Source organism: Pelodiscus sinensis, chromosome 2 (assembly GCF_049634645.1).
Source record: "Pelodiscus sinensis isolate JC-2024 chromosome 2, ASM4963464v1, whole genome shotgun sequence".
NCBI classification, from domain to species: Eukaryota; Metazoa; Chordata; order Testudines; family Trionychidae; genus Pelodiscus; species Pelodiscus sinensis.
The window spans coordinates 233,993,847-234,018,342 of NC_134712.1; the positions used below are offsets into that span (position 1 = coordinate 233,993,847).

The 24,496-nt window shown below is 43.2% G+C and overlaps 1 long non-coding RNA gene across 1 annotated transcript; it reads right to left on the reverse strand.

Moving 5' to 3' along the window:
• Positions 1-4,308: 4,308 nt before the first annotated feature.
• Positions 4,309-22,444, reverse strand: LOC142826853 (uncharacterized). Its single transcript, XR_012901120.1, has 3 exons — positions 22,024-22,444; positions 12,974-13,024; positions 4,309-4,670 (listed from the first exon to the last, which is right to left on the reverse strand). It is a non-coding gene; the product is annotated as an uncharacterized LOC142826853 (long non-coding RNA).
• Between the last annotated feature and the right edge of the window lie 2,052 nt (positions 22,445-24,496).

A 24,496-nucleotide genomic window follows, 5' to 3' on the forward strand; every position in this document is an offset into this window, starting at 1 on the left:
TCTGGGCGGTATCTGTAAGAAAGCTCACATAAAAACAAAACCCCAAAACACAAAACTAAAATGTTCTAGCATCTTTAATAATTTGCTTGCAATAATTTTACATGACTTCTTCATGGACAGAGAATGGAATATAAGTTCGTCAGGAATAGTAAGAGGGGAAGAAATTAGATATATTTTATCAGAACTGGTAAGAAAAGAAAGCCCAAATATTACATTAGCAATAAAATAAAATAAATTAGAGCACAAACAGTGTATATATGTAACAATTCAAGTAAGTTCATAATTTCCTCTCAGCAAATAACCCTCTAGATAAGTAGACAAGGTTAGTGCTTCTCAACCTTTCCTAACTACTCTACCCTTTCAGGAGTCTGACTTGTCATGCAGACCCCAAATTGCACCTCACTTAGAAACCACTTGCTTACAAAATCAAACATGAAAATGCAAAACTGTCACAGTGCACTACTACTGAAAAATTGCTCATTTTCTCATTTTTTCTGTATTGACTTTGCTAGTGCTTTCTATGTAGGCAGTTGTAAAAGTAGGCAAATATCTAGATGAGTTGATATGCTCTTGGAAGACCTCTGTATACCCCCAAGAATACACATACCCCGGTTGTGAACCACTGAACTAGAAAGTACATGAATTAATTTAAAAAATGGATTTAGAAACTTTCAACTTTTGTAACTAATATACATTTGCACTACAAAAAAACGCCTATTAGCCACCTAGAAAAAACAATAACCCCAACCAGCACGGTTACTGACACTCATAGCTAAGCAACAAAGACAGAAGTAGCACACCGAATACCTAGTCCTCCATTCATTAAGAAACCAATGTTAAGATATTTGTTGCAGTGTTGCTGACTGCACTGGAGCTGAGCTATGAAGATGGAACTTCAGTCTACAAAATATGCACATTTACGCAGTTCCACACCTAAGTTGCCTTATACCAGCATTGGATCCCTGATAATGAAAAGTGCATCCCTGGAGCTATACAGTAGGACTGTGATTGCCCCTGGAACTAGCATAAGAGAAACACCTCCAGCCTCCCTTCTACTGAGGGCCAGCACAAGTTAAAAGAGAGAGAGGGAGAGAGAGTGATATTGGCTTATGGTACATATGAAATCATTCAGCAATGGTGGCACAGTGCACATGTGTCTGAGTGTGACAAATGCAAAACGTTCAAGTCTTGTGTAAAATTCAATTTCACAGGTCTAATTTGCCTTTCACTCGAAATAGGCTATTTTGAAATTTGGCGCATCTACACAGTACCAAATTTCAAAATAAAACACTATTTCAAGACATCCCTTATCCTTTATGCAACTAAGTTTACAGGGATGCTGATATAGTGCGACTGCTATATTTCACAATAGTGGATGTGTTCAAAAGACATGGGGTAGCTATTTCTGGAAATAGCATTGCAGTGTAGACATACCCTAATTCACATCAGGGTAAGACAGCGGAGACTCAGATATCGTGAAGTCTGTCCTCAGAATTGAGAGTCCTTGGCTTTCACAATACCAGCATCAGCCAGCACACTGGACAAACTGGACTCTCTCTATACAGAGAATACAGTGACAAGTCAGACAATAAGAATGGTAACATACATAAACCAGTGGGGAGCACATTAATCCCCCTGGACACTCAGTGATTCACTTGCAAGTTGCCATTTTCAGGGAAAAAAAAACCTTCAAAAACAGACTGCAAGGAGAAACTACTGAGCTGGAATACATATGCAAATTTGACACCATCAAAAAGGGTCTGAATAGAGGCAAAGACTAGCTCTCTCCTACAATACACCATGGATAGGGAAACTAAGGCCCGAGGGCTGGATGTGGCACCCAGGCTTGCCTGGATCTGGCTCCTGAGGCTTGGGGCTTCCCCTCAGCTTTGGCGACCACACCCTGGCACTCCAGACTCCTCCACTTCCCCCCTGGGGCTTGAGCACACAAAATCTACTAGCCTGGGCATCCCTAGGCTCTGGTGTGAGAGGGGAATGTGGAAATGTCTTTCTGTTTCTCAGTTGGGGGCCACGTCAGTGAGGGTTTGTTTGGTTGGTTTTTTGCTTCTCACTTGTGTGTGGCTCCTGACTAATTTTTCTGTGGGTCAGCAGCCCTCAGACAAAAAAAGGCTCCTCACCCTGCAATACACTCTCACCTTCTCATCACTGTTGGAGGTGAGCCACATCTACCCTGATTTAATTAGCACTGATGTCATACTCCCATCTCTGTATCCCTGCCTTCCTTTCACTTCAAGATCTGGGGAAGTGAGTTGTATCTCATGAAAAGCTTATGTCATAATGTGTTAATCTTTAAAGTGCCACTGGACTCGTTGTTTTTGCTGAAATAGACTAATAAGACTACCTCTCTGAAATAGTCATTATCTTCTTCATTACCACTCTCAGCCCATCCCTGGTGCCCTCACTAAATTCTAACGGGTCTGTGATGAGAAGTCCACCCCAGTTAAGGCTGCATTTGCAGGTGCAACCCCCACAGCTCCCATTGGTTGCAATTCCCAGCCAATGAGAACTGCAGAGCCAGCACTTGGGGTAGGGGCAATGTGTAGAGACTGGCTATTCCTAAGCATAGGAGCCAGAAGGTGGACATGGAGCTGATTCTGGAGCTGTGTGGTGCTAAGGCAGGAAGGGACCCTGCTTTAGCAATGCAGCATTGCCAACTGGACTTTTAACACCATGGTTAGAAGTGATGCCTGTAGCTGCCAGTCAAAAAATGGGCACTGGCAACCCTACCTGAGGCCTGCAGGGGTAAATCAGGTCTATTAAGATATAGGTCACTCCTGGAGGAAAGCTAAGGTGTAATTTGCTGAGGAAGTGTAGTTGGAGGAGAAGTGGGGCTGAATTTATAAAGACAAGAAGTTGACAGCAGAAATAGAATGCAGGGAAGTAGTGTGCAGTTGCTCCCTGGGAGTAGGGAGGTGTGTTTGAGGCTACAGCGTTTGGTGGTGAAGTTACTCCCTGGGAAGAAGGACTCTGAGTTGATACATCTGATGGGGGAAGAGGGAGAACCAGAAGCTGTAAGAAGGAGCTCAGTGAAGGAAAGCTGACTTGAGTTGCCAGGTATAGGGTCCCTAGATGGGAACCTGAAGTGGTGGGCAGGCCTGGGTTCCCCTACCAGCCACTAGGGAATTGGCACCATTAGGTTGGTGCTAGAGGAAACAGCCTGAGACTGTTCATGTGGAAAGACTTTCTTCAAAAGGGGAAATGATGTAGTGACCAGAATAGAGGATCAAATCAAGAGATGAGGCTGCAGTTCCTGGAATAATGGAGGGGTGGCAGAGAGAGGAAGAGACAGAGTGCCACATTGCAACTGCTGGAAGGGGTGTCAGCCTGGCAGAGCTAATCCCCAGAATAGGCAGGAGGCAGCATGGGTTAATAGGGTGTAGGGCCCCCTCTAGTAAGCCAATTCTATGAGGCAGCCAGCACCCTCAACTCCTATTGACTTCTCATTGCTCAGCCTCTTCCAAGAAGCTCTGTACTCCATAAGACAATCAAGAGGCTGATGAAGAATTAAAGCACTCTTCATATGGCATCTCTGCATCCTGCTCCTATCTAAGGGTACATCTACACTTGTCCCCTACTTCAAAGTAGGGAGGCAAATGAAGCATACCATAGTTGCAAATCAAGCGCGGGATTTAAATATCCCACGCTTGATTAGCATATTTGTGGCCGGTCGCCAATTTAAAATGCCGATCGCCCGATGTAACTTGCCACATGAGGAGTACCAGTTAATTTGAGGGAAGGGATTTAAATCGGACTACTGCATCTACACGCGGCAAGTTACGTCGGGCGACCAGCATTTTAAAATGGCGACTGGCCACGAATATGCTAATCAAGCGCGGGATATTTAAATGCAATGCTTGATTTGCAACTTCAGTATGCTTCATTTGCCTCCCTACTTCGAAGTAGGGAGCAAGTGTAGATGTACCGTAACATAATAATACTTCCCATCGCCTCACCACCAAGGAAACAATAATACTTGAAATACACTGAAACAGGCTGTCATAGCTCCAAAAAGTCCTTATGAGCTAAGGAAATTCCCACATTATGCAGTGACAGACCCAGCACTTCAGAGAAACCACTGTCAGTCTTGACCACAGGACAGGATATTATATCAGTCAGGTTTAGTCTTAGGGCATATTGGGGGAAAGAATGTTATGGGAGCCTATTCCCATTGTATTTCCACCCCATGCTTAAACTAAGTTCTTGGATCCCTCCCAGAAGCAAACCAAACCCTAGAACCTTCGGAGGCGCTCTCACCACTAACTGAATATGACTATATAGATTAGGCAGGGATAATGGAACAATGAGCTGGAGCAATCGTTAGTGCTGGAGCAAAATTTGTGGAAACATTGTATGAACACTGACGGGGCTTTTGATAAGAATAATGTATGGAACATTTTCCAGAGTATGGCAGGTGTCTCTTTAAATCCAGACACACATATCTATTCAGGGTTTTGGTGGGTTTTTTGTGTGTGTGATAAAACTGAGTTCACTAGAGAGCCTTTTTGTTGTCATTCAGGTTATATTAGTATTTTCATTATGAACAATACTTACCAAAGGTTTATAATTTGGCTGTAAAAATCCACTTGTTATTGAAACTTGGCATATGAAGGATTAACATGTACACTGCCCAGAAACCTCTTTTCCACTTCCTAAATTTGAAAGACAAATAGACTGAATCATTTGAGTTATTTATGTGTATAAGAAGACAACTCATATTTTCAAACAGATTTTTGCACTCATGTAACACTAAAACGGGAGAGATCCAAACAAAACATCGCAGCATTCACTTCCATGGGTTTTAGATGACTAGCTTTAAAAAAATATATATATACTTTCCTTCACTCTTGACAAGGTAAAAATATCAGGGGACCTTTTTGTGGAACACACACACATACACACACCGAAGGAGCTATAATATCAACAGAAATAGATATTATAGATTTCCCCCCTGTTTCTCAACTGTAGGTATTCCTGTGGGACCAGAGGTATCTAAAAGCAAGGAAGAATGGCCCTGAGGTTAGTCCAGCTTATGGGGCAGACTGAAAATGCCCCAGGTAGCCTGGGCACAGGGGTAGTACAAATGTGATTGAAAGCCACCCTCTCTTACTCCTGTGCTGAGCATAAGTCAATCAAAACAGAGAACCAAGGCCATCGACTTCAAGTAAGAAGGGAATGCTATATCAAAAAATGTATCGGAGCTGTAGGCTCTCACTTTACAAGGAGTTTCATGGTCCTGCTTACAAGCTAGGGGAGTTCTGTGGGGAAGTGTCATGGGTGGTATGTAACATAGCAAAGAAAGGCATTGCCTTCTGAAAACTACCTATGCTCTGGCCAGCCATATAGCTGGGAAGGATTGGACTGTACCACCTGGTGGGAGGGAGGAAGCTACACAGGGTCTGGAGGAGCTCTGGGGCTGGAGGTGTAGCCTGAGATGGAAGCTGGCTGCTGTGGTGGGAGGTGGGCTTGTGGAAAGAGGCAGAGCCTCAGGCAGAAGGGGTGGGTCTGGGGCTCAGTTTCCCCAGCTGGGCATTCACCCACTGCCCCTGGGAAGTGTGCAGACAGTCTCAAAAGCCTGCAGTCTTTGTTCTGTTCCAGCTAGGCTTCTCCAAGTAAGAGCTGGAGTATTACTCCACTTCCTAGTCAGCCAGCCCCTGAGCTGTTTTCACAGCATTCCAAGCCTGATACCTATATCAGATGTGTCAGAGTGTGACTGACTGGGCCCACCTTAGATTCTTATTAACTCTTGCTTGACCAGTGTAAGATTTGTACACTGTATCCTACTTTTCCTTAAAACTGTACCGGTTCTGGCAAGAGGCAATAGCTATCAGAAACAGAGAATGAGTCTTCTGACATAAGGTATGCCTGAAACAAGAGATGAATCTTCATTAAGCTGAGAGAATCCGTTTGTGCTAGGATTCATGTAGAGTATTAGGATGTCAGTTTTTGACAGTTTTGAAAGCTATGATTGATTCTGGTTCCCTTTGAGTTCAACTCTTGAGTGCCACATGGTTCAAAAACTTTTTTTCCCTCACATTATATGGGTCCAAATACATAATAACAAACACTGAAATTGGATCTAGTTGAGAACTTTTCCAGTGGCTGGTGGGGTTGCAGAACAATTTTTATTTTGTGTTCAGATTCCTATATGAAGCACTATGTATCTAAAGGGGATTACCCACAAGAAAAAAAACTACCAGGTAAAGTGATGGAATCTCCATATCTTGAAATCTTCAGATCAAGTCTGGGTGCCTTTCTGGAATATATGCTTTATCCATACACAAATTATTGTGATCTTTATTGGAGGAACTGGAAGAAATTCTATGACAGGTCAGACTACATGATTCAATCGGTTTTGGGAGGGAGGAAATCTACAAAATCTATAAAGCACGAATCTGAATTAGCTATTCTTACGCAGTTTCAGGAATTAGTCTTGACTTTGAATTTGAAATGCAATGGTCACTTCATTCATTTTATGTATTAAAACACCTTACATTTATCTAATTTTCTTCTGCAGCATTGATCACACATCATCCCTTTGGTTCTGAAGAACATAATTCCACATTGTTGGTTACAGTAAATGGATATGAGTGATACTCAGATCTCCATTTTCCTAATACGTGAGATATCTCCCCTTAATTATGGAAATTGCATATATTGAGTCAACGCTATTCCCATTGAAGTCAATGGGGGCTATGCCACTGACTGTAGTGGTGACTGGATCAGGTCCTTCTTGCAGTGGAAGAACTGAATTCTCTTTTGCTTTTATGTTGTTCTTGTGCAACTTGATACCTCTGTTGCACTCTAATCAAGATAGAACTTTTATATAGAGAAACTGCAATCCAAATCTGTCCCCAGGTTTCATTCACACAGCTTTCTGCTTTGATCTTTTTATCACTGTTTAATCATGAAGTCTGAATGATCATTGCCATGCTGGAATATCTTGTACTCTACTTCACTTTCCCAAAGCCTAGTAAATAAAAAACAGTGCTTGGCTGCTTGCCATTTTTTAGCTTTACATAGAAGCTTTAATAAAAAGGAGCAGCTATATCTTTCTGCTGTTTTGCATTTGTCAGTCTTTATCTTTGGCACTTGACTAACATGACTGCAGCTTTTCTGACCAGCTTACAGAACTCATAGTATCCAAACATGTGTGTATTACTGTGATGCTGTATGACTGAAATATGGCCATTTATATCAATGATATTGCCGCCTTTGGACAGTTGCCAACAAATCTTGTCCAAGAGATGTACAGTAAGGTGTCAATGGATAAGTTATGATTTTCTAAGTATGATTATCCTGTTTATATTCATGTATCAATTTTGTAGCTGTCGGAAGTTACAAATATTGGCCATATACCTATATCACTATTGTGTTTGTTCCTGGGATAACAGCCACTTAAAATAATCACCAGTGTGGGATTAGTCTGCCCTGTTTTTCATCAGTTTGCCCTGAATTTCGCATACTCAACTGTGATCCACTAAGACACAGTGACAATTACCTACAAAAAGCACCTGATTGTCTATATAAAGTCAATTTCTTTGAAGAGGATTTTTGCAATGTATAGTGAATTTGGCTTCCTTAAATAACTTTACAATAAATCAGAAGGGGCCAGTTTCAGACCATTATATGAGAGAGAAACAATTTTGAAATCATAGCCTAATTAAAAAATTACTCAACAGAACACAACAATTCTGATCCATCATGTAGCTAATGCACAGTTTTCAAAAACTACCTAATTAAAGTAATTACCCAGTAGAAATGATGGCTTTACATGAGCCTCTTATTTTCTTGGGGGTACCTGGTGCCCACATTAAAACAACCTGATTACATAATTTCTTAAAGGACCTACTCTTCTCTATTTGTAAATAACATGCTTCTGTCCTCTCACATCTCCCTCTTTTACATTGCTGTAATTTCACCTATTCATTGGAGTGCCCCAGCATACACTTGGATAGGGATACAGGTTCTTGGAGCTTCCAAACAAACAACAGAGACAATAGCTAAATATGACTTTTTTCTTTCTTTCTTTTTTTTAACTTATAAAACATTTCTCATTCTCTCTTTTCCCTTTCAGTATGCTCCTCCTCAACTACTCACCAAAGAACACAGAGTAACAGTTTAGCTTTGCATAGATGCTGTAGCAGGGAAAGGGAGCTAATAATTGATGACATCTAGAAGGTTGAAGGGCTTAATGTCTAATTTGCTTTAGTCCTCACTAAAAGTTAATTGGTGACCAGCAGCTTCAACACCAATAATACTAACAACAAGGGGGAAGGAATGCAAGCCAAAATAGGAAAAGAACAGACTAAAGAATATTTAGATAAATTAGATATATTCACGAGTCTTTGATGAAATTCACTCAAATAATTTCTTTAAGTACAAAGTACTTAAGAAACTAGCCGAAGCAACCTTGGAACCGTTAGTAATTATCCTGGAGAATTCACAGAAGTCAGGTATGGTCCTGGAGGACTGGAAAAGGGCAAACTTAGTACCCATTTTTTTAAACAAGAGGAACAAAGCGGAGCCTGAGAACTATGGGCTAATCAACCTAATTTCAATACTTGGAAAGATACTAGAACAAATTGTTAAACGATCATTTTGTAAACTGAGGATAATAGGAATATAAAGAATGTTCAGCATGGATTTGTAAAGAACAAATAGTGCCAAACCAATCTATTTTTCTTCTTTTACTAGGTTACTGGCCTGCTAGATAGGAATCAAGAGCTGTGACATGTCCTGATTTTCCTAAAGCTCGTGACACACTTCCACTTGACATTCCCATAAGTGAACAGTGGAAATGAGGTCAAGATGAATGCATTATAAGGTAGATGCACAATGCCTTGAAAGACTAATCAAAGAGAAAGTTCTGGGAGGGTGTTTCTGGTGGAGTCCCACAGAGTTAAGTACAAAATTCGGTACTAGTCCAGAGGTGGGCAAGATCCGGCCCACTAACCCATTTGATCTGGCCTGTGGCCCACCCTGCTGCACCCATGCCACCAGGCCAATCAGGGCCTAGAGGTAGGGGAGTACTCAAAGTCTCCTACCCCACCCCCTGCCTGTGGCACCTAGAGAAACTGCAATCTGTTCTAAAGGGCTGGCAGTTCCCTCTAAGGCGCCGCATGTCCCTGGCATGGTGGGGTGGGGTGGGGTGGGATGGGGAGACATTTCATGCACTCCCCTGATTGGCCTGGAGATGGAGATGTGCATGAAGTCTCCTCCCCCTGCCAGGGGCGCTTGGCACCAGAGGAGACTGCCAGCTCCTCTCCTCCAATCCCCACATGCAGTGCCTAAGGAAACCACCCCTTCTGCCTGAGGTTCTGCCCTTCAGGGCCGGAGCCAGCCTGGAACCACTACCAAAACTGGTGAAGTTGCCACCTTACAAAAATTATTTCCCACCCCTGCACTAGTCAATATTTTCATTAATGACTTGGATGGTAGAAAGTATTCTTATAAAGTTTACAGATGACACCAAGCTGTGAGAATGACACCATGTCCTTTGCCAGATAGGATGATAATTCAAAATAACCTTGACCAACTAGAGAACTGGTCTGAATTCACCAAGATCAAATTCAGTAAAGATAAGTTGACCTTTTAGGTGATCTGTTTAACTTACTGAGATTATGGTGTAGCTGGTTAGGCTCAGACTGGAGCCTGAGACCCTGCATGAGGAGAAGCTCCGAGAACCTATGTCCACAGTACAATGAAACAGCTCCTTAGACCAAGCTCCTTAAGCCTGAGGTGATTTGTACGGGTAGCTAAAAGTAACACTAGCAGTGGCATGTAGGGCACATGTTCATAGAATCATAGAAAAATAGGACTGGAAGGGACCTCAAGAGGTCATCGAGTCCAGCCCCCCACCCTCAAGGCAGGACCAAGCTCCGTCTACACCATCCCTGACAGATGTCTATCTAACCTGTTCTTAAATATCTCCAGAGAGGGAGATTCCACCACCTCCCTTGGCAATTTATTCCAATATTTGACTACCCTGACAGTTAGGAATTTTTTCCTAATATCCAGTCTAAACCTCCCCTGCTGCACTTTAAGCCCATTACTCCTTGTCCTGTCCTCAGTAACCAAGAGGAACAAATTTTCTCCTTCCTCCTTGTGACACCCTTTTAGATATTTGAAAACCGCTATCATGTCCCCCCTTAATCTTCTTTTTTCCAAACTAAACAAGCCCAGTTCATGAAGCCTGGCTTCATAGGTCATGTTCTCTAAACCTTTAATCATTCTTGTCGCTCTTCTCTGTACCCTTTCCAATTTCTCCACATCTTTCTTGAAATGTGGCGCCCAGAACTGGACACAGTACTCCAGCTGAGGCCTAACTAGTGCAGAGTAGAGCGGCAGAATGATTTCACGAGTTTTGCTTACAACACACCTGTTGATACAACCTAGAATCATATTTGCTTTTTTTGCAACAGCATCACACTGTTGACTCATATTCAACTTGTGGTCCACTATGACCCCTAGATCTCTTTCCGCCATGCTCCTTCCTAGACAGTCGCTTCCCATCTTGTATGTATGGAACTGATTGTTCCTTCCTAAGTGGAGCACTTTGCATTTCTCTTTATTAAACCTCATCCTGTTTACCTCTGACAATTTCTCTAACTTGCTAAGGTCATTTTGAATTATGTCCCTATCCTCCAAAGAAGTCGCAACCCCACCCAGTTTGGTATCATCTGCAAACTTAATAAGCGTACTCTCTATCCCAATATCTACATCATTGATGAAGATATTGAACAGTACGGGTCCCAAAACAGACCCTTGCGGAACTCCACTTGTTATCCCTTTCCAGCAGGATTTAGAACCGTTAACAACAACTCTCTGACTATGGTTATCCAGCCAATTATGCACCCACCTTATCGTGGCCCTATCTAAGTTATATTTGCCTAGTTTATCAATAAGAATATCATGTGAGACCGTATCAAATGCCTTACTAAAGTCTAGGTATATGACATCCACTGCTTCTCCCTTATCCACAAGACTCGTTATCCTATCAAAGAAAGCTATCAGATTAGTTTGGCATGACTTGTTCTTCACAAACCCATGCTGGCTATTCCCTATCACTTTATTACCTTCCAAGTGTTTGCATAGGATTTCCTTAATTACCTGCTCCATTATCTTCCCTGGGACAGACGTTAAACTGACTGGTCTGTAGTTTCCTGGGTTGTTCTTATTCCCCTTTTTATAGATGGGCACAATATTTGCCCTTTTCTAGTCTTCTGGAATCTCCCCTGTCTGCCATGATTTTTCAAAAATCATAGCTAAAGGGTCAGATACCTCCTCTATCAGCTCCTTGAGTATCCTGGGATGCATTTCATCAGGACCTGGTGACTCGCTGACATCTAACTTTCCTAAGTGATTTTTAACTTGTTCTTTGTGTATCCTATCTTCTAAACTTACCCTCTCTCTGCTTGTATTCACTACGTTAGGCACACCTCCAGACTTCTCGGTGAAGACTGAAACAAAGAAGTCATTGAGCATCTCTGCCATTTCCAAGTTTCCTGTTACTGCTTCTCGCTCCTCACTAAGCAGTGGGCCTACCCTGTTCTTGGTCTTCCTCTTGCTTTTAATGTATTTATAAAAGGTCTTCTTGTTTCCCTTTATGCCTGTAGCTAGTTTAATCTCATTTTGTGCCTTTGCCTTTCTAATCTTGCCCCTGCATTCCCGTGTTGCTTGCCTATATTCATCCTTTGTTATTTGTCCTAGTTTCCATTTTTTATATGACTCCTATTTTATTTTGAGATCATGCAAGATCTCCTTGTTAAGCCAAGCTGGTCTTTTGCCATATTTTCTATTTTTCCTACACAGCGGAATTGTTTGCTTTTGGGCCCTTAACAACGTCCCTTTGAAATACTTCCAACTCTCCTCAGTTGTTTTTCCCTTCAGTCTTGCTTTCCATGGGACCTTACCTACAAGTTCTCTGAGCTTATCAAAATCTGCCTTCCTGAAATCCATTACCTCAATTGTGCTGGTCTCCTTTCTACCTTTCCTTAAGATCATGAACTCTATTATTTCATGATCACTGTCCCCTATACTGTCTTCCACTTTCAAGTTCTCAACTAGTTCCTCCCTATTTGTTAAAACCAAATCCAGAACAGCTTCTCCTCTGGTAGCTTTTTCAACCTTCTGAAACAGAAAGTTGTCTCCAATGCAGTCCAGAAACTTATTGGATAGCCTGTGCCCCGCTGTGTTAGTTTCCCAACATATGTCTGGATAGTTGAAGTCCCCCATCACCACCAAATCTTGGGCTTTGGATAGTTTTGTTAATTGTTTAAACATGCTTTAGTGAAAAGCACGCTGTTTTCATTGTAGTAATGCTGGGAGCTGCTGGAGCGTTTGCCTGTTGCCTTCCTTATGCCAAAGTCCTACCCCAGTGCCAGTGACAAGGAAAGATTCCAGGGAGGCAGTGGGACACTATCCTGATAAAAATAGCATTATAGTCATAGGAGGACCTGCTTGGGCATATAAAGAATTGCGCTAGAGTTTTGGCATATCTGTGCTCTATTCACCTAAGCAGGATCTTACCATGTGCTGCTATTAATACCCATACTAGCTGGGCATGCTGGGTGTCTGTCCTCAGCACATCACTGTTAACGTATCTTAAATGGGTTTTGTTGTTCATTGTGTTTCTGTCACCATAATGAAGTAAGTAATACCAGGCGGATCCTTGTAATGGCCTAATTGACTTTGCAAACATAATGTGAACTACCCAAATAATCTTCTAGACATGGCAGAGTAAAATCCTTAGCTTTTACAAGAGGAACAGGGCTGCTCCTAGTAACAATGAAAGATATCCTATGTAAAGCTAGGCAATTCATATAACTGCACAGAAGCTTTTGGTTTGGAATAGCACTATTAGATTTCTGAAAAGCCAGTGGGGAGTTGTGAGCTCTGAAACAAAAACAGGCCCATTAAAACATTAAGTCAATTTCCAGGATTTTTCCCTTACTTAAGATGATCCCAAACGACAATATGCCAAAGGAAACAGTTTCATTGCAGTCTGAAAAGAAAAAAAAAGCCCACATTAGTTAATGCAAAACATATCCTTGTTTTTACGGGAACTGCTCATGAGATGATAAAATTCCCATGAAATAGATCTTAAAATGCCCCCTCAAAATCATGAAATTATAGAATCATAGAATACTAGCACTGAAAAGGTCCTTGGGTATGTCTACACTACCACCCTAGTTCAAACTAGGGTGGTAATGTAGGCATACCGCACTTGCAAATGAAGCCCGGGATTTGAATTTCCCGGGCTTCATTTGCATAAGCCGGCCGGCGCCATTTTTAAATGCCGGCTTGTTCGAACCCCGTGCCGCGTGTAGCCATTCCGCACTATCTGTACGCCTCGTGGAATGAGGTGTACAGATAGTGCGGAATGGCTTGCTAGTTCGAACTATCTAGCCCGTGCCGCGTGTAGCCGCGCGGCACGGGGTTCGAACAAGCCGGCATTTAAAAATGGCGCCGGCCGGCTTATGCAAATGAAGCCCGGGAAATTCAAATCCCGGGCTTCATTTGCAAGTGCGGTATGCCTACATTACCCCGCTAGTTCGAACTAGCGGGGTAGTGTAGACATACCCCTTGATAGGTCATCAAGTCCTGTCCTCTTTAGTCATGGCAAGACCAAGCACCATCTAAACCATGCCTGGCAAATGTTTGGCTTATTTTACAGAGATCTGGTTGTTGTTTTTTTTAAAACTTTCCAGACAACGATGGAAACATTCAAATTTTTCTTAAAAAGACAACTGTCAGTGTACTTTGTAACACTAGAATTTATGTATTAATTCATTCAAGTAATAATTATTCTATTATCACTGAGCCTAAGAGCCATGGGTATGGACTGGGATATCATTCTCCAGGAGCTGTGCAAACACGAAACAAAAGAACATAAGAGCAGTTTAATATTACAGTCACGCCATGCTATCTAAGCAACTTCCAGTTAAAAATAACTTGTAATTTCTTATTAAATTATTTGATTAAGTATTAGTTATGTTTACTTTTCTTTGCTGGTAACCAATTCTGACTTTTATGCCTTGTAATTCGTAATCATCTTTCTGTAAACTTGTTTTATTTTGTATGTAAACCAGTGTGCTGGGATTGAATTGCTTGGGGAAATCCCATTTAAGATAACAAGATGTGTGCATATCATATAATTAATAAAAATTTGACTTTATATAAGATTTTGTTGTCCAGGAGAGCTGGACAATACAAGATGCACATTTCAGGGGGAGAGAGGAGTTTGGGACTGGGAATGTGCTGGTGTTGTTCTGCAGTGTAATTTAAAGGCAGCTGGCTGTAGCACTCCTGCAGGATAGCTGGGAGTAATTTCCATGATGGAGACTCTCAAAGCAAAGCATTGTGAAAGGAACCTCAAGTTGGAGAACTGAAGGGACACAGCTGTTCAACAGTACAGATTGTTAGTTCTGGGGGGAATTACTGCATTTGGAGGCACAGTAAAATTGCAGAATTCCTCCAGGACTGGATTATACCCTGGATAGTGCCATACAACCCTACAACTTCAACACACTTGTATAAATTGGAGAGGTAATTACTTAAAGTGTGAAATGCTTTTCAAGATTTATGGATATGGGTTTTGCTATACTATACTGTAGAACCCTAGTGAGACTGGCAGTAAGATCGTAACCCGGCAAAAGCACTGAAGTATAGGTTTGCCTTTTACAGAGGCCACTCTAGCTAGAAACAGATTAAGCAGCTGCATGAGGCAGCTGAATTTTGGGAAGCTACCTAGGATGGCAGATTAGGTCCAGCTGGCCCCACAGGTCAGAGGGTTGGAGACACCAAATATGCCATTCTAGACCAGTGAGATGGCACCTAATGGGATGGTACACTAAAGTTTTGCCTAGAGTATTAAGATTGTCTTGAGTGTTCCCTGTACCTTTAAGCATGCACATTTACCCTTTGAATTCAATTGGCCTCATGTTCACCACATATTTAAGGGTATTTCTGGACTGAGATCAAATTTGCCCCCACACAAACTCTTGTGGTTGCTGAACAGTTTTCTGCGTAGAATAAGTTTGAAAAAGTAAGGAGCCCGCAGATGGCTGAGTCTGCATCCCATGACCTTTGTTTGATTTGCCCAGTTTCCTCTTCCTGGGAATATATGATGTCATTTGGGAAGGGTCAACATTCCTCATCCTTAGTCAGTGAGGCCGTGTCCAGACTCAGGGGTTTTTTCGGGAAAAGTAGCCTTTTCCCGAAAAAACTTCCCCTGCGTCCAGACTCAAGCCGCGTTCTTTCGAAATTATTTCGAAAGAACGCGGCTTTTCTTTCGATGGCGGTAAACCTCATTTCACGAGGAAGAACGCCTTCTTTCGAAAGTTCCTCTTTCGAAAGAAGGCATTCTTCAATGTAAATAGGGCTTCTTCAAAAGAGAGCATCCAGATTCGCTGGGTGCTCTCTTTCGAAAAAGCGGATTGCTCTTTCGAAAGATCCGCCTGCAGTCTAGACGCGATCTTTCGAAAGAGGCTCTTTCGAAAGATGCTTTCAAAAGAGCCTCTTTCGAAAGAAGCCTGCAGTCTAGACATAGCCTGACTGTCGTTCGTTGTCCTGCCTTCCCTGTCTTTCCTTTTTGTTTCTTTGTTTATATGTGGTTCAAACCACTCTCCACTCCCTTGTACTTTGTGTTTCTTTAGAGCAATGCAAAGCGGGTGTAAAATGTCATCCAGTTAGAATGAGGGCATTTATATACACTTTGCACACATCTAAATGAATATACAAGGTGCAAGGCAGTGGTGACTCAATTTTAAAAGCTTTGCTTATGTTAAAGAGATCTTAGATTCTGGCTGCAAACTTTTGTAGAAAAAAAGTGTTATTACACAACATTATAGGTACACAGGGCAAATCAAGAAATCAGGTGCTTGAGATAATATATTTTATTGAACCAGTTTTTGTTGGTAAAATAGATAAGCTTTCAAAGCTAAAGAGAAGTCTTGACTAGTCCAATGAAAGATATTATCTCACCCACTATGTGTGTCTAATATTTTGGAACCAACATAGCTTATAACACTGTAGTAGTGTAAATAATACAGTTCCTGCCCGCACAATGTTTGCAGCTGACCTAATTGAAATAGAATTGGTTTTACAAAAAGGTGAGGTATAATAATTTAGGAAGGAGAACAGGAGACAGAAAATTACATATGCTGTCTATTTCAAAATATAGAGTAAAACATTGGCTTCCTGAAGTCAATGGGAAAACTCCCACTGACTATAATAGGATCAGGATTTCACACATAAAATGCAATGTGTGTTAAGATCTAGAACTAATTGGAATAATGTAATTCTCCATTTGGAAACATTCTCATGAAAAATACACATTTGAGATCCCTTTGTCTTTTAATATTGAGTAAGTAGAATGTAAGTTTGAGGACTGCATAATATCAGAGAAAATAATTCCACACACTAAATCATTTCCCCTCTCTTTCCCATGTTACACCCACAGTTATGTTGCCATGAAGTAACTGTACCTCTGAAAATCATTGGAATATTGTCACCTACACTGTCATCCATGCTAATGGAGCTACTATTCAAAGGATGGAAAATTCAGGGTTCAACTTATGCTGCATCCTTCTTTGCCTAAGGAAAGAAGCTCTTGATTCATTCACTCAGTCTTGTAGCCACTTGTCTCTTCGTAATTTATGAGTATTCATGCAAAATGTAGTAACTAATTAGCTACAAGCTTGGGCGAAAATGAAGTCTGCATGAATATTCTATGGAAACACAGAGGAATGAACAGTATCTCCCAAACAAACTCAAAGAAGGAAGGATGAGCAGTGGTTTGAATGCTTCCTCAGCTGACTGGCATTAACAACTTTGAGCTCTTCAAAAGTTTTTTGTTTGCTCACCTCCCAGTTAGAAAGTAAGAGAACTGTGAATGGGAAAGAGTTTAATTTGAATTCCTTGATCTCATTTGTGCCCCAAAGATTCAGCCCTTCCTTTCACAGGATAGTTATTTTGAGGTACTACAGGGATGGTTAAAATATGGCCTAAGGTAAAAAGTGTGTGAGATGGAATCCTGAGTGCCTTTTATATTTTATACAAAGATAATTATAATATACCAGGTGTGTATCTAGTAGGGTCCAGCAGAGATTGGGTCCTGGCCCGATACTATTTGATATTTTTAATCAATGAAGAAAACATAAAACCATCACTGATAAATTTTGCAGCTGGCACACAACTTATGGAAGAAATAAATAACAAAGACAGGTTACCAGTATAAAGCGATCTGAATCAATTTGTAATTTGGGCCCCACCAAACATAAGGTCATCCATCTAGGAACAAAGAATATTGGCCCTACTTACCAAATAGGGACTTGATCCTTAGAAGAGGAGACTCTGACAAAGGTTTGGCAATTTTAGTGCCAAACATGCGCTTCTAATGTAATTTTTGGATGCATAAACAGGAGTAAAAATTGCTGTTGGAACACTGTGTCCAGTTCTGGTTTCCACAATTCACGAAGGACATGGAGAAATTGGGGAGGGTTCAGAGTAATTTCATGAGAATACATAAAGGATTGGAATACATGCCTTATAGTGAGTGTCTCAGGGTAAGTCAACACTTAAACAAAATCCTATGGCAGCGAGTTTCAGAGCCCAGATTTGCAGACTTGGGCTCATGCTATGGCGTTAAAACTTGTAGTGTAGCCATTCCCACTTGAACTGAATTTGGGCCTGAGACCCAGCGGCAGATTTGGGGCAGGGCGAGCGGTGCAGCTGCCCCGGGCCCTGCAATTGCAGAAGCCCCGCACATGTGCCGTGGCGCCACGGTGCATGCGCTGTGTCAAAGGGGGGGGCTGCGAAATTGTGCTGCCCGGGGCCCCGCGGCACTGCCTGGGGCCCTGCGGCACTCTCATCCACCCCTGCTGAGACCCACTCCCCTTGCTGGGCTTCAGAGCCCAAGCTCAGCTCAAGTGGAAACATCTACACTGTTATTTTTGTGCCTTGGTGTGAGCCCCACAAACATAGTTCTGTAGACCTGGGTCCTGAGACTTACCATTGTGGGTGGTGTTTTTGTTTCATAGAGTAGATATAGGCTCTAATAAGCTCAGTACCTTTAAAAAAGCTAAGGAGTGACTAGATCACAGTCTATAAATTCCTACATGGGGAACAGATCTTTAATATTCAGGATATTTTAACATAGCTGACAAAGGTATCATAGGAGCTAATGGCTGGAAGTGGAAACTGAACATGTTCAGATTAGAAATAAGGTGCACACTTTTAATCACTGGAACAAGTCCCCAGCATTATAGTGTGTACCACATCACTGAAAATTTTTCTGTCGCAATTGGATAGTTCTCTAACTGTTCAACCACAGCTATTGTAATTGAAGTAGGAAGTAATTCAGAGATGCCGTATAGCATTTGTTATATAGGAGGTCAGACTCACAATGGTCATTTCTAGACCTTGAATTTGTGATGCACTTGCAATCACCATGGGCCAAAGCTCCAAGGAATCATGTCTCTAAATGCTCATATATCTTGTTGAGGCCTTGCCTGGGCTCACAAATCTTTGTGCATCCAAGTAAATCTGATTTGTGCATGCACATCTATATGTCCATTCATATCCCCAGCTTGCCCATAAATGCTGAGGGAAATACATATCTAAATTAGTGCCCACAAATGGGCATTTACACTTAGGGACACAGGTCTGAAACACTACCCAATGAACTCAAGTGGGACATACAATTGTGCATGCCACTATACGTACAAGTCTGGCTCTTGAGCTATGTCTACCCTGAATTTGGAGCGTGGATTACAGGGTTGTGAATTTGCAGAGCTCCCCAAAATGTTGCAGACTAACTACACAATGTGTACGCTCCTTGCACCCACTAAAAGGTTTAGTACTGCTTGAAAGAGAATTGCACAAACACAGACAAGGTAACTTTTAGTTCATGCTCCCAATGCTCGCTCAGGCCAGTTAGGTCACAATACCTTGAGGTGCTCTACAATTCTCTCCCCTGTAGTCCACAGCATAGTCCTTCATGTTGGTGGGTACACCTGCACCGCAGTTAAAAACTTGCAGCTGACCTAGGCTCCAGGAATTCAGGCAAAGGGACTGTTTCATTGTAATGTGGATATGGGCTCTAGGACCTTCCCCTAACCCAGAGTCACAGAGCTCAGGCTTCAACCTGAGCGCAACCAGCTACACCATAATGGAACAGCCCCTTAGCAGGAGACCCTTGATCCTAAGTCAGCTGACATGGGCCAGCTGAAGGTTTTTAATTGCCGTGTAAGAGCTGTGCTTCTGAGTTAACAACCAATGGGCTGTGATTGAAAACTATTCCATATTATGGAAATGAAGAGTGGTTCCTGATAAGGGCACAGGTCAGCTTTCTGCTGACTAAAGTTCTGGTGGCCATGTCTAATGCAGTTGCCTGCAGTATTTGTGAGAGTATACTCACACAAAGGATGACTGTCTCAGGAATGTTAATCTCATATAGGTATGTGTTTGTGAGACTCATTGTACTGGATATGTGCTTCTTATAGTTATGGGCACTTTCAGTCATCCATCTGGGGAGCAAAACAATAGCATGTGACTTTGGTCACCATAACATCGAGACGTGAACAATTCTCTAACAACCCAAATGTGCTTCGAGGGGTCATTGAACAAATTTGAATAACAAACTAATCTGTTAAAATATAAAACTTGCCACTTTGCAGATAATTTGCAAACAGAAAGAGGAGTGAAATAAATCAAATGAATTATTCACTACAAACAGTTCTCCCTGCTCTTACTTTCTCTCCTGCAACCTACACAATCAACCATTGCCTTTCTGTGGATTTTATTAGTATGTGGTAGACTTATTGTAGAAAGCAAGTCCACCAGGGAAGCATTATCTTTTACTGGCAATCTGTGATTGCTACTGAAAAAATGGCCTCTTACTTTCAAAATATTAATGTCTCAAGGAAGAATTTCAACTCTAAACTGCAGATTAAAATTGGATGCCATTTCTCTTTGCACTCTGTGGATATGGAGGTTTCATAATGACCTTATAATTTGGAGGTTTTACATGCACCTTGTGCTGTATTACATGATATCTGAAGGTATTATATTTCATAAGGCTATTGTAGGATTTTTGCCATGTGTAATGAAAACTGTAGCCTTAATATGATTTATATCTACCTCCTACATCTCTTTTTTCCTCTAACAGAGAGACAAGGATGGTGTGCAAAGAGAATTCAAATCCACAACAATGCTGGAAAGAAACTGTGCTATGCAATTCTTTTCACCAAAAGCAAGACTATAACAGAGCATCCAGACTACCAAGACCATTATTTTAAAATAAGGGGCTGGTTATTTCGAAATAATAACTCCTGCTTTCCACAAGAAATAATGTTTATTATGAAATAGAGGTAGTGTGGATGCTCCACTGCTAGGGTTTTCAAATAACTACTCCCCAGAGTCATTCAAAACAATTACTCCCCAGAGTTTTCTGTGGCTCTAAGTCAAGACAGGCCATCTACATTAAAGCTATGTCTACACTAAGCTATTTTGGAATAATAACTCCTGAAATAGCTATTTCAAAATAGCATGTCCAAACTACAAATCCCCATTGAAATAGCGCGTCCACATTGATTGGAGGTTGAATTGCATTTAGAGCCTCCCAGAAGCACTCTGGGCAGGACATCAGGACAGCAATCACTTCCTAGAGCTGCTGCCTGAAGCTATCTGAGGCTCATGCTTAAAGGGATCCCCCTCTGTAATTGTGTCTCAGGCTTTTCACCTTTGCCTCCTTGAGGGACAGCAAACTCATCTCATTGTGTGCTCTGGTTGCCCTTGACGCCACAGCACTTCTGCTGTGGACTGGGACCTGCTGAAAAACACTTGCCATCTCTTAGACCTCCTGCAGCACCTCCTGGTGCAGTTACTTCATGCAGCCCATGCAGCACTGTAGGAACAGGACCCTCAGCTCACTGTGGGACACCTCCTCACCTCTCTCCATGTGCTGTTCATGCAGCACAGCCCCTCTCCTGCACACCGTGCACTGCCGCTTCTGGCACTGGGACACCAGTTCTGACTGGTGGGACTGGATCATCATGGAGTGGTGGGATGAGAAGCAGTGGTACCAGAATTTCCACATACAGAAAGGCACCTTCCCGGAGCTGAGCAAGTGGCTCACCCCTGCCCTCTGGCAATGCAACACCCACATGCAACCCGCCAACCCTCTCCAGAAGCATGTTGCCATCATTATTTCAAAACTCATCAAACCGGACAGCTACTGCTGTGTCAGGAACCAGTTCAGCATGGGGAGTTCGACTGTCAGAGCCGTTCTCATTCAGGTTTGACTCTGATTATCCTCCTAGCAGGGTAGTAAAGCCCTAGGATGGAGTTCCCTAGGGAAGCGTAGGGACTCTCCCTCTCTGGAGGTTTTGCACTCTCACCTAACAAAGGCCTGCCGGGGGATGGGGTAAGTTGGGGTTGTTCCTGGTGTGTGGGAAGTGGGGTTGGGCTTGGGCAATTCCCAAGGGCTCTGGCAATCTGTGATTCTCTGTGTGTCTCCTTCTACAGGTGGTGAGGGCCATCAACACCATCCTGCTGTGCAGAGTCATCATCCTGGGCAATATGGACCCCATTGTCACTGGCTTTGCCATCATGGGTTTCCCCAACTGTGTGGGGGGGGGGGGGCAGGGAGCATTGATGGCACTCATATCCCCATCAGGGTCCCTGACCACCAGGCCTCTGATTATATCAACTGGAAGGGATAATTTTCCATGGTTCTGAAAGCTTTTGTGGACCACCAGGGCTTCTTCACCAATATTTACTTTTTTCCCCCCGACTGCACCATCAGGATTGGGACGTGGACATGCCAATGTGCATCATGGGGGATGCAGCCTACCCTTTGCTCCTGTGGCAAATGAGGCCCTACATGGGACACCTGGACCCATGAAGGAATGTTTCAATGGCAGGCTCAGTAGGGTCCACATCGTGGTGGAGGGTGCCCTTGAAGGTTTGGAGGGGAGGTTCCGCTGTCTCTTCACTTACCTGGACTTTGGCGAGCAGAATGTCCCCCAGGTGGTGGTGCCCTGCTGCGTCCTGCACAACCTGTGCAAGACAAAGGGGGAGAAGTTCCTGCCATGGGGGCGGAGGGGCAGAGGCCAAACAGTTGGCCTGGGATCTTGAGCAGCCATGCACCACTGCCATCCAGCAGGCACATCGTGGAACTGTGTGCATCCGAGAGGCACTGAGGGAGAGAGTCAGCCAAGGCCAGCTCTGACACTCTCCTTTGGGCCTCCCCACAAAGGGCCTTTCCTCCCCCACTCCTCCCTTCCCCTATCCCTCCCTTGCAGATACAACAAACAGACTTTATGTTTTGCAAGAATAAACTCTGTTATCTTTATGTGGGGTAATTATAACTGGGGAAAGACTGGGGAAGTGCCTCACCCCTGCCCTCTGGTGATGCAATACTCACATGTGACCCGCCAACCATCTCCTGGGAGGAGAGGAAGGGGGAAGAAGGAGGAAAAGGGGGAGGTGAGACTCAGGCATGGAGCTGGGACTGGTGCCTACCTTGAGAGTTCCCACCAACTCATGCACAGGGCCATTGGCAGCCACAGGGGGGCGGGAGCCTAGGAGGAGAAGCTGGGGGACAGAAGCAGGAGCAGGAAGGAGATCGGGGGAATTTGGAAAGGAGCGGGTGTGGCTGCTAGACTGCTTGATGGTGGTGACCAGGTGGTTGACAGCAGCGTTGTATGCCATGCACATGCTCTGGGCCTGCTGTGACAGCTCCTGCCAGGTGGTGCAGCACAGCTCCAGACTGGCATCCAACCTCTGGTCCTGCCACTCCAGAGACCGTTGAAAGGCACACAGGGAAGCAATGTGTTCCCGCTTTAGGTTTTCCTGGTGTCACTGGCACCTTTGGGTCTCACAGGGATGGGAGGCTAGTAGGGAAGGTGTTGCTCATGCCCCACTCACAGCTGGTTCAGCTGTGAAGGAAAATGAGAAGGACAATCATCCCAGGAGACACAGTTCACGAAGCCTAGCCCTAACGTGTGAGGTGACACGAAGAGGTTTTGGTGAAGGTGATGTGCTTTGAGCAAGGCCATCTGTAGCCTAGACAACAGGCACTGTTCTGCTGGGGTGCAGGTGTCCTGGGGAAGATTTGCTACCCTTACAGCCTGGGGACAAGCAGGCATGGGAAGGTGTCAGCCAGGCCAGGAACCCAAGGGTGAGAAGGGAGGATGGGGCAGCATGCTCTTCTTCCGTGACATGCACATGCCAGGTCTGGAAGTAGCAGCACCCCACAGGGAGAGGACTGCTATTCCTGGCAGCGGAGGGAGAGGGTTTTGGGGGAGGTGACAGCCTTCCTCTGTGACAGCCTCATGCAGTGGTCTGCTCTGGACTGGTGCTCCATGTGCATCGACATGCCCTTTGGCTGCACCTCTGACGGCTGTAGGGGAAGAGGAACTATAGAGTTCTGATGGGTATGGACAGAGTGGCCACCAGGGCAGCTGTGAAAAGCCCTGGAGGCCAATTACTTTGAAATAACCACAGCTGTGCTGTCTACACACACACACTATTTCAAAATAGGCGTTATTCCTTGTGAAATGAGGGTTTATTATTATAGAATAAGAAGCCTGTTATTTCAAAATCATTTCAAAATAGTGGGCTTGATGTGTACATGCTGACCTTGCTATTTCGAAATAATGTTGCAGTGTAGATGAGCCCGCCCCTAAGGGAACCTACCTTGGACTACTTTCGAGGCTTCCCTGTAGTGTGGACATGCTCTTTTGAAATAGTTATTTCAAAATAATTTCCTAGTGTAGAAATGCCCTAAGAGTCCTAGGGCGTAGTGCTTTACCCCACATGTATTACCACTGAGTCGACAGAGATTATGCACAAAATTAGGTGCTGCTCAACCTGAATAGGGATGTTGGAATCTGGTCCTGGTGTGTCACAATATATCATATTCTCAGCTGGTGTACATTGGCACAGAATCACTGATTTCAATGGCATTACATAGACTTCCACTAGCTAAGAGTTTGGCACAATTAAAAAGAAGATTTAACAATTGCTTTATTTGGATTGTTACTTTCAGTACATAGAGTCCTTGAACATGAGAGGAAATAAAAGACTTGAACTGATCCTGAAGATCACCAAGGCTACGTCTACACTGGCATGATATTCTGAAAATGCTTTTAATGAAAAAGTTTTCCGTTAAAAGCATTTTCGGGAAAGCACGTCTAGATTGGCAGGATGCTTTTCCGCAAAAGCACTTTTTGCAGAAAAGCGTCTGTGGGCAATCTAGACGCGGTTTTCCACAAAAAAGCCCCAATTGCCATTTTCGCGATCGGGGCTTTTTCGTGGAAAACACTACTGTGCTGTCTACACTGGCCCTTTTCTGGAATAGTTTTCCGGAAAAAGACTGGGGCTTTTTTGCGGAAAACACTACTGTGCTGTCTACACAGGCCCTTTTCCGGAACAGTTTTCAGGAAAAAGACTTGCCCGAACGGGAGCA